This window comes from Vulpes vulpes, chromosome 14 (assembly GCF_048418805.1).
Source record: "Vulpes vulpes isolate BD-2025 chromosome 14, VulVul3, whole genome shotgun sequence".
NCBI classification, from domain to species: Eukaryota; Metazoa; Chordata; class Mammalia; order Carnivora; family Canidae; genus Vulpes; species Vulpes vulpes.
Window position 1 is genome coordinate 79,260,145 of NC_132793.1, and position 11,008 is coordinate 79,271,152.

Below are 11,008 nucleotides of genomic sequence, written 5' to 3' on the forward strand. Positions count from 1 at the left end.
AGTATAGACTTCTCAACATACTGCGTAAGTACTTCCAGTGAGATATCACTTATAAGTAGAGCCAAATGAAATGTCTGAGAACATTCTGTAGTTGATGCTAGAGAGAGAAGAATAAAACTTGAATCTACTAATATGTAATTTACAGATATAATTTCCGTAAATAAGAAACTTATGTAAAAACTACATCCCCAAGATCCAAAAAAGCTTATTTTTAATTTAATTTTTAAAAAGATATACGAGATGGAAGCCACAGTGTATTTTAAATAGTTATTTGTTTATTTACTTATTTAAGTATAATTGACATACAATGTCACATTAGCTTCAGGTGTACAACATTTGACAGGTTTATACATTTTGCTATGTTCACCACAACTCGCCTACCATCTGTCATGATACATCACTATTTCAATATCATTGACTATATTCCTTATGCTGTGCCTTTGATCCCCATGAGTTATTCATTTATGCTATAGCTGGAAGCCTGTATCTCCCACTTCCCTTTGCCCATTTTGCCCAGTCCCTTCCCTCACTCTGGCAATGATCACTTTGTCTTCTGTATTTAAGGATCTGATCCTGTGCTTTGTTTGTTTATTCATTCATTGTTTATTTATTTTTTAGATTTCACTTATGAGTGAAATCATACAGCATTTATCTTTCTTAGTCAACTTATTTCACTTAGCATAATACCCTCAAGATCCATCCATATTGTCTCAAATGGCATGATCTCATTCTTTTTAGTGGATCTGTAATATTCCATTGCATATGTATATACATATATATATATATATATATATACACACATACATACATAATATATACATATACCACCTCATCTTTATCCGTTTGCATTTGTCTATGGATGAACACTTAGGTTGTTTCCATATCTTGGCTACTGTAAATAATACTGAAATAAACAAAGGGGGTACACATATCTCCTAGAATTAGTTTTGTTGTTGTTGTTTTCTTTGGGTAAATACCCCATAGTGGAGTTATTGAATTACTTGATATTATTGAATTATTTAATATTTCTATTCATAATTTTTTGAGGAACTTCCATGCTGTTTTTCACAGTGGCTGTACCAATTTACATTCCTACCAACACTGTATGAAGATTTCTTTTTCTCCACATCCTTGTCAACACTTACTATTTCTTGTCTTTTTGATTTAGTTATTCTAATAGGTATAAGGTGATGTTTCTTTGTGCTTTTGATTTGCATTTCTCTGATTAGTGATGTTGAACATCTTTTCATGTGTTCATTGGCCAAGAAAAGCCATTTTGATTCAAGGGTCCATAATCATTGTGAAAGTGTTCTGCCTCAGAATTATCTAGAAGAACTTAGTAACTACTTATTGACTCTTTAAAGCTTGAAGGAATTTATCTCTGAAGTTATCTCAGCAGGCCTGTTGCATTTGGAATGATACCTCTTTCTCAACTTTCTCTATTTCTTCCATGGAATTCAGCTTACATTTTTCTCTGCCTCCCTGGTCAATTTTAATAAATTATGTATTCTTAGAAAATTGTTTCCTTCAATTATTCAAATTAATGTGCATATAGTTTGGTTTTTTGAATTATTTGACTCTTTTGATTATTTGAATGTCAAAAAATTTATGGTTTTATCTCCAAATCAATTATTATTTTAGCTATTTATTCTTAAATAAAGCATGCATGAAATATTTTTGCAGTTTTAAAAAGACAATTGTAAAGCTAGCACCCAATGTAACTACAATTTAGGTTCTGAAATGGATCATTGCCATAACCTTAGAAAAGTCCCACTTACCTCTCTGCATCACACTTACCTTTCTCCTCATCTCTAGTACACTCCTATTTCCATGACCATTTTCTTATTTTTCATTGTAGATTTACCGTTAGTAAATGCAATATTAATTATATTGTCTAGTTTATCTTAAAAATACGTTTCTATGGATGGAATTGTTTTATACTTTCTTCTTTGTCTTAATTTAGCAATAACCACATGAATGAATCTCATAAACATAATGGTAAATGTAGTTCAAAGACTACAGTATTCCAATGTATGAATATGAATATGACAACTTTAGTAATCTATTTGTTGTTGACTGATGGACATGTGTTGTGTTTCTAGTTTTTCACTACTATGAACAGTAATATAAATATTTTTATTCCTGTAACCTGGTGTATATATGCAAGAGTTTCCCTAAGTTACATTCCTAGAAATGACTATTCTTGGCTCTGAGGATAATAATTAAGGTGTTGTAATGACATGTAATGATATATTTCTAAAGGTTTTTCTTAATTTATCCAAGTAGAAAAGAAACAAGATGGTAAAGTATAAGAACTGAAATCTAAAATGATGATAAGATTCCTAAAATGTATATGTAAATTCAAAGAACTTGGCATCACCAAAATTCTTTTGAAAAAGAACACAGTTGGAGGTTTTACACTATCTAATTTCAAAACTTACTATAAAGTCACAGTAATCAAGGCAGTGTAGTACTGGTATACATACCAATTAAAGAGGGCTGAGAGTATAGAAATAACCCCTTGCATTTATGATCAATTAATTTTCAATAAGATACCAAGACAAGTGAGTAGAGAAAAGGATAATCTTCAATAGATAGTGCTAGAATAATTGGATAATTGAGCAAAATGAGCTTAGATTCGTATCTCACGCCATATACAAAAATTAACTCAAAAATGGATCAAAGACCTAATATAAGAGCTAAGAAACATTAGGAGAAATATAAGTTAAGAAAACATTTCATTTTTTAAATTTGTTTATTTTTTTGGTGTTCAATTTGTCAACATACAGAATAACACCCAGTGCTCATCCCGTCAAGTGCCCCCCTCAGTGCCCGCCACCCAGTAACCCCCACCCCCCACTCACCTCCCCTTCCACCACCCCTAGTTCGTTTCCCAGAGTTAGGAGTCTTTCATGTTCTGTCTCCCTTTCTGATATTTCCCACTTATTTTTTCTCCTTTCCCTTTTATTCCCTTTCACTATTTTTATATCCCCAAATGAACAAGACCATATAATTTTTGTCCTTCTCTGATTGACTTATTTCACTCAGCATAATATCCTCCAGTTCCATCCACGTTGAAGCAAATGGTGGGTGTTTGTCTTTTTAATGGCTGAGTAATATTCCATTATATACATAAACCACATCTTCTTTATCCATTCATCTTTTTTTTATTCCTTTTTTTATAAATTAATTTTTATTGGTGTTCAATTTACCAACATACAGAAAAACACCCAGTGCTCATCTTCTTTATCCATTCATCTTTCGATGGACACCGAGGATCCTTCCACAGTTTGGCTACTGTGGACATTGCTGCTAAAAACATCGGGGTGCAGGTGTCCCGGCGTTTCATTGCATCTGAATCTTTGGGGTAAATCCCCAACAGTGCAATTGCTGGGTCATAGGGCAGGTCTATTTTTAACTCTTTGAGCAACCTCCACACAGTTTTCCAGAGTGGCTGCACCAGTTCGCATTCCCACCAACAGTGTAAGAGGGTTCCCTTTTCTCCGCATCCTCTCCAACATTTGTGGTTTCCTGCCTTGTTAATTTTCCCCATTCTCACTGGTGTGAGGTGGGATCTCATTGTAGTTTTGATTTGTATTTCCCAGATGGCAAGTGATGCAGAGCATTTTCTCACGTGCTTGTTGACCATGTCTATGTCTTCCTCTGTGAGATTTCTGTTCATGTCTTTTGCCCATTTCATGATTGGATTGTTTGTTTCTTTGGTGTTGAGTTTAATAAGTTCTTTATAGATCTTGGAAACTGGCCCTTTATCTGATACGTCATTTGAGAATATCTTCTCCCATTCTGTAGGTTGTCTTTTAGTTTTGTTGACTGTATCCTTTACTGTGCAAAAGCTTCTTATCTTGATGAAGTCCCAATAGTTCATTTTTGCTTTTGTTTCTTTTGCCTTCGTGGATATATCTTGCAAGAAGTTACTGTGGCCAAGTTCAAAAAGGGTGTTGCCTGTGTTCTCCTCTAGGATTTTGATGGAATCTTGTCTCACATTTAGATCTTTCATCCATTTTGAGTTTATCTTTGTGTATGGTGAAAGAGAGGGGTCTAGTTTCATTCCTCTGCATGTGGATGTCTAATTTTCCCAGCACCATTTACTGAAGAGACTCTTTCTTCCAGTGGATAGTCTTTCCTCCTTTATCGAATATTAGTTGACCATAAAGTTGAGAGTCCATTTCTGGGTTCTCTATTCTGTTCCATTGATCTATGTGTCTGTTTTTGTGCCAGTACCACACTGTCTTGATGACCACAGCTTTGTAGTACAACCTGAAATCTGGCATTGTGATGCCTCCAGCTATGGTTTTCTTCTTTAAAATTCCCCTGGCTATTCGAGATCTTTTCTGATTCCATACAAATCTTAAAATAATTTGTTCCAACTATCTGAAGAAAGTCCATGGTATTTTGATAGGGATTGCATTAAACATGTAAATTGCCCTAGGTAACATTGACATTTTCACAATATTAATTCTGCCAATCCATGAGCATGGAATATTTTTCCATATCTTTGTGTCTTCCTTAAGTTCTTTCAAAAGTGTTCTATCGTTTTTAGGGTATAGATCCTTTACCTCTTTGGTTAGGTTATTCCTAGGTATCTTATGCTTTTGGGTGCAATTAGCAAAGAAGAAGTCAAACTCTCCGTCTTCCCCAATGACATGATACTCTACATAGAAAACCCAAAAGACTCCACTGAAAATTGCTAGAACTCATTTAGGAATTTGGCAGTGTGGTAGGATACAAAATCAATGCCCAGAAGTCAGTGGCATTTCTCTACACTAACAATGAGACTGAAGAAAGAGAAATTAAGAAAACATGTCTTAGATATGACACTAAAAGCATATTTATTAATAAAAAATCGAAAAAATAGGGATCCCTGGGTGGCGCAGCGGTTTGGCGCCTGCCTTTGGCCCAGGGCGCGATCCTGGAGAACCGGGATTGAGTCCCACGTCGGGCTCCCGGTGCGTGGAGCCTGCTTCTCCCTCTGCCTGTGTCTCTGCCTCTCTCTCTCTCTGTGTGTGTGACTATCATAAATAAAAAAATTTAAAAAAAATAGAAAAAATAGACTTCATCAAAATTAAAAATTTAGCAGTTTTGAAAGTCCCCCTTTAAAAAAATTTTTTAAAAAAAGATTTTGTAAAAAAAAATAAAAAGATTTTGTTTATTTATCCATGAGAGACACACACACACACACACAGAGGCAAAGACACAGGCAGAGCGAGAAGCAGGCTCCATGATGGGAGCCCAACTTGGGACCTGATCCCAGGCCTCCAGGACCAAGCCATGGGCTGACGGCAGGTGTTAAACCACTGAGCCACCCAGGAATCCTCTAGAGTCTCTTTTAGAAAATGAATAACAGCCAACAATCAAGCCACTGACTGGGAGAAAATGTTTACAAATCATACATCTGATAAAGGACCTGTATTACAATATATACAATTCAATTAAGAAGATAAGCAACCGAATTAAAAAAATGGGCAAATGATTTGAATAGAAATTTCATTAAAGAAGATATAGAAATGGATAATAAGCATCTGAAACTCAATATCATTTGTCTTGAGATAAATGCAAATTAAACTTACAATCAGGGGGCACCTGGGTGGCTCAGTGGTTGAGCGTCTGCCTTCCGCTCCCGGCATGATCCCAGGGCCCTGGAATTGGGTCCTGCATCGGGATCCCTGCAGGGAGCCTGCTTCTCCCTCTGCCTGTGTCTCTGCCTTTCTCTCTGTGTCTCTCATGAATAAATAAAATATTAAAAAAACCTTACAATCAGGTGCTTCTATATATCTCTAAAAATAGCCATAATAAACAAAAGTCAAAATCAAGCATTTGTGATTGTGTGAAGAATTTGGACCCTTCATACCTTGCTATGAAGGAATTACTGGTGGAAATATGAAATGGCAGAAATTTGGAAAACAGCTTGGTCGATACCAGATAACTCAACAATTCCACTTGTAGGTACAAAGAAATGAAAACTTTTGTCTCATAGTGACATGGAAACAATTTGAATCTCCATCAATTAGTAAGTGAATAAGTACACATGTGGTATATCCATATAATGGAAAACTATTTACTCGAAAAAGGAATAGTGAGAAGCGCTACAACAGGGATGAACCTTAAAAACATTATTCTAAATGAAGGAAGATAGATAATAAAATGCTACGTAATATATGTTTCCATTTATATAGAGTGTCCAGAAAAGGCAATTTTATAGACAGAAAACAGATTAGTGGTAGCACCAGGGATTAGAAGTAATGATTGACTGACAGTGGTCATCAGGGAACTCTTTGGATTGATGGAAGTGTGCTGAAACTGGATCGTGGTGGTGGTTGTGAAACTCTATTACTTTTCTAGAATTTATTCAGTAGTAGACTTAAAATTGAAGATTTCTCTAGTGGTTAAATTCTATCTCAATAAGACTGTTAAAAGTGGGTATGTGGAGTTTTTTTTTTTTTTACATGTTGATCTTTTAAATCACTAGTCCTTTAATTCTTTGAGATAGATGCAGCCCTTTTGATTCTTTGAAAGCTTGTACTACTTGCTTGTTCCTCAGAGTATAAATAAAGGGATTCATCACTGGGGCAACTGAGGTGGTAAGCACTGACACCACCTTATTAATAGCAACCCCTTCTTTTGCATGAGGTTTGATATAGATAAAGATGCAGCTTCCATAAGTAATAGAAACCACAATTATATGGGAAGAACAAGTAGAAAAAGCCTTTTTCCTTTGCTGGACAGAAGGAAATCTGAGAATGGTCCTGATGATGTATGTGTAGGACAGAATTACACACACCAAGGTGAAAATGAGTGTCAACACAGCCAGGACCAAGACAAATCGCTCGATAAACTCTGTGTCTGAGCAGGTAATCTTCAGGATGGGAGCAGCATCACAGCCAAAGTGATCTATGACATTGGAGTCACAAAACTCAAGCTTGAAGCCCATGATATAGGGTGGGAGGACGATGAGCAGAGCTAACATACAACATCCAATAAGAAAGTTGATGCAGACCCTGTTGTTCATGATGGTCATGTAATGCAGGGGTTTGCAGATGGCCACATAGCGGTTACAGGACATGGGTGTGAGGAGGCAAATTTCAGTCACACCCAAGACAATAACAAAAAATAATTTAGTGGCACAAGGATTATAGGTAACTGTATTGTTAATCAAGGGTGTACAGATATATCAGAATACAGACAGTGGTAACAGAGACTTCTAGATATGAGAAATTCCGGAGAAAGAAGTACATAGGAGTTTTCAGACAAGAATCTACAAATGTGAGGGTGATGATGGTTAAGTTTCCAATTACACTCAGCAGATAGGTGATGAACAAAAAGACAAAAAGCAGAATCTGTAGATTCGAGTAATCTGTCAGTCCTACCAGGATAAATGTTGTTAGCACTGTTTACTTTTTTGTCACCGACCTCTGACTTTTGCATATTCTGTTGGTAAAAATGAGACAGAAATTGGACATGAGTAGAGTTCAAATGGTTTGAAAACGTGGGTAGAGCGAGGATGCCAGGCAAACCAATATTATTTTATTTGACAGTATGATTGCTTTGGTGGCTTGTGCTACTCTGAGATTCAGACAGGAGTGTGACCAGAATGCTGGCATTAAGCATTCTTACCATTATATCAATGATGTCTCTGGCATAAAGACTTCTAGATTAGAAAAACAACCAACTCCCCCACCTCCTGCAAAAAATAAGCAAGCAAGCAAACAAACAAAACCCCTGGGAATGAACCTCTTTCAGATGAAATCAGCTATGTAGAAAACAAAAACAGTCACAGAAACACTATCACGAATCATATAATGGTAGCAGAAGAACAGTATAACTACATTGGTTTGGGTATGGACTCTGAAGCTTGATTTTCTGGGTTCAAATTATGATTCATTCAGCATATGACTTTAGGCAAATTCTTAATCTCTGCACTTTGGGGTGCTTTGGTGGCTCAGTTGGTTAAGTGTCTGACTCTTGATTTTGGCTCAGGTAATGATCTCAGTGTTGTAAGATAGAGCCCCACATCAGCTCAGGGCTGGGTATGGAGTTTGCTTAGGATTCTCTCTCTGCCCCTCCCTTGGTGCCTCACATACTCTCTTTCCCTGTCTTTCTCTCGCTTTCAAAAAATAAATTAATAAATAAACATTAATCTTTGTGCTTCAATTTCTTCATATGTACACTGTGGAGAATAATTGAACTTATTTCATAGGTTTGTTAAAAGGAACTAATGAGCTAATACATTTAAACCACTTGGAAAATTGGCATGTAATAAACACAGTATAAGGGATTCTATTGTTTTTATTATTATATACAAGGTTTTAGAATTATTGGTGATAAGCCTTCTGGTCATGAATACTACAAAACTTTTTTCAGTGGAATGTAAATAGAATTGGTTATAATGATAGATGTGAAGTTCCTAAAGCTCCTCTTCAAGCTTCTCTATTAGTCTGTCTTTCCTGAGCAAAGACATATTTGCCTTCCTCCTTAGGCAAATATGATCATTTAAAATAACTACTGCCTTGATAAACTTTTCACTTTCAAAACTGGAAAACAAAACAAAACAAAGCATCATCTACATAACAATGAGGGTGCTATTTTATTAGCTATCATTTTCTATTTCAAACACTTTAATGACTTCTGTCTGAACTTGGAATGAAACTCAAATTCTCTACTATGGCCTGCAAATTCCCACATGCTGTATGCATTGCTCTGCATATTTCTCCCATTTCAGCTTTTTCTACTTTATATCTCATTAAGCACGTCCCATTTTTAGTGGCCTTTTTCAGTTCTGCCAACTTCATGTGTCTGTTTTCCATATATATTTTTTTAGGTCTCACTGACACTATACCCTCTTCAAGAGGAAGTCTTAGTGCTCTCTAAACAAACATGAATTTGGGGCTTTTAGTAATGCACCACTTTACTCTTTGTAATTATTTTCTTTTTAACTTGTTAATCTCTGTCCCCTTACTAGACTACAAGGCCATGAAGGTCATGTTTGTTTTGTTCGCTATGCTCAATGGCGTGTCCAGGAATGTGTTTGGTACTAAGCAGGAGTTTAATAAATGTTCTTCGGTAAATAAGTAGGACCAAGCATTTTATACATGAAAATAATTTACTGATTATACTTTAACTGAAACATCATTCATCCATTTCTAGTTATTGCTTATCTTTGATAATAGGTCTCAAAACCCATGAAAACTGTTTTTGACATCAGATATGATGTCTGACAAAAGACCTTATCTTGACATAAGGTAAAAAGATCATTTTTACCAGTACATCCCCTGAACTGACTCCTGGCCTGTTTACTTATGCCAAAGATTAAATCAGACAATATTTTTTGCATTATTTTGGATTAATATGCAGAATCATTTTGTGGAAATGAGGGGCTAAAGGATTGAATTCCATAGGGTCCATTCTAGCTCCTGACACCCATACCTCTAATTCTCCACTAGGAGGTTGATTGAGGCTGCTGGAAACTTAATTCCTGGATAAACACAATACAGTTGCCAGGGTTATTTTCTAAATGGTAGTGGTGAAGGGTTAGGATTTGAGAATCAGTCAGATTAGGGTGCAAACAAAGGTTCTGAAGTACTCCACTTCCTTCAGTTTCATCATACATAAAAAATGCAGATATTTACACCTTTTTCTTCATTGAGTTGTGGTAAGAATTAAGTAAGATTAAACACAAAGTTCTTAGCATAGCTTTAGGGATATTATTAATATTAAATAAAGGCTGAATATTTTTGCTCTTTCTTCTTTTTACCTTAACAGGAGTTGTTTCTCACATGGTGCTTGATGTCTTTTCCTCTTTGGTTAGATGAACTTTGGATCCCTTTCTACTCTTTTCCTCACTGCAACCTTCTTAATATCTCTCCAAGACTCCCATAAAGTCTTGGAGAGATTTGTACCAGCTTGATATTATGAAGATTTCTGGAATCTCATGAGTAGTGTTTCCTTGGCAAGTCTACTAATTAATAGGGTTCTTACTGGCAGTAATATACTGTATGTTCTCTTCTTTCCAAGACCATTTAGTATTTGTCATTTACTCTTTGCGATTTGTAGAATAGCATGCTGACGATATTTCTAATTTATCCACCTCTTTTTTATTTGAACTCACTCCCCAACTGCACATAACCTTCAAATTCTCTTCTGGGCTGGTCTTGACTGACTGACTTTTCAAAAACTTGTACCATTTCAGAATAACTGTATTCAAAGTACCCTATATGCATCTTTTCCACATTCTATTTGTGTTCTCCTGTGTCTCCTTCCTCCCCTCCTTCCTTCCTTCCTTCCTTCCTTCCTTCCTTCCTTCCTTCCTTCCTTCTTCTTTTTTTTAGAGTGGGAGAGAGAGGGAAAGGAGGGAGAGAGGGACAGAGAGAATACCAAGCAGGCTCCACGCTCAGTGTGGAGCTAGGTGCGGGGCTTGATCCCACAACCCCAAGATCATGACCTGCGTGGAAATCAAGAGTTGGACGCTTAACTGACTGACCACCCAGGTGCCCTACTCTTTCCTTCTCTTTAAAAATTTTTTTTCAGTATATCTGACACACAATGTTACATTAGTTTTAGAAGTACAACACGGTAATTCAACTTCTTTATATATTCTGCTATGCTCACCACAAGTGTAGCTAACATCTGTTACCATACAGCATGATTGTTGACTATATTCCTTATGCTGTGTCTTTTGTTCCCATGATTTATTCATTCCATAACTGGAAGCCTTATCTCCCACTCCCCTTCACTTATTTTGCCTATCCTTCCACACTTTTTCCCTTTCCTTCTTTCTTTCTTTCTTTCTTTCTTTCTTTCTTTCTTTCTTTCTTTCTTTCTCTCTCTATCTTTAAAAAGAATTTATTTATTTATTTATGAGAGACACAGAGAAAGAGGCAGAGAAACAGGCAGAGGGAGAGCAGGCTCCATGCAGGCAGCCTGATGTGGGACTCGATCTCAGTCTGGGATCATGCCCTGAGTGGAAGGCAGACGCTCAACCACTCAGCTACTC

At 36.3% G+C, this 11,008-nt stretch overlaps 1 pseudogene; it reads right to left on the reverse strand.

Moving 5' to 3' along the window:
- Positions 1–6,475: 6,475 nt before the first annotated feature.
- On the reverse strand, positions 6,476–10,199 carry LOC112919603 (olfactory receptor 6C2-like; annotated as a pseudogene).
- Between the last annotated feature and the right edge of the window lie 809 nt (positions 10,200–11,008).